Source organism: Gavialis gangeticus, unplaced genomic scaffold, assembly GCF_001723915.1.
Source record: "Gavialis gangeticus isolate Ggan-Ray unplaced genomic scaffold, GavGan_comp1, whole genome shotgun sequence".
NCBI classification, from domain to species: Eukaryota; Metazoa; Chordata; order Crocodylia; family Gavialidae; genus Gavialis; species Gavialis gangeticus.
The window spans coordinates 42,823,114-42,823,338 of NW_017729031.1; positions in this window are offsets into that span (position 1 = coordinate 42,823,114).

Sequence of the window (225 nt, forward strand, 5' to 3'; positions counted from 1 at the left end):
TCAGCGCAGACCCCACGGCCCCAGGGCATGCTGAGACCACATCCTGCTCAGGGGCGCTGGGCCCCATCGCCCCCACCGGCCGCAGGCTCACAACCCCCCGGCACAGCACCCTCCTGCCCGGTGCCCAGCGCCCCGCCCCCCGCTAGAGTATCCTCCTGCCCCTCCCAGAGCCCCCCCCCAGGTGCACAGCATCCTCTTGCCCTTCCCAGCGCGCCCCCCCGTGCA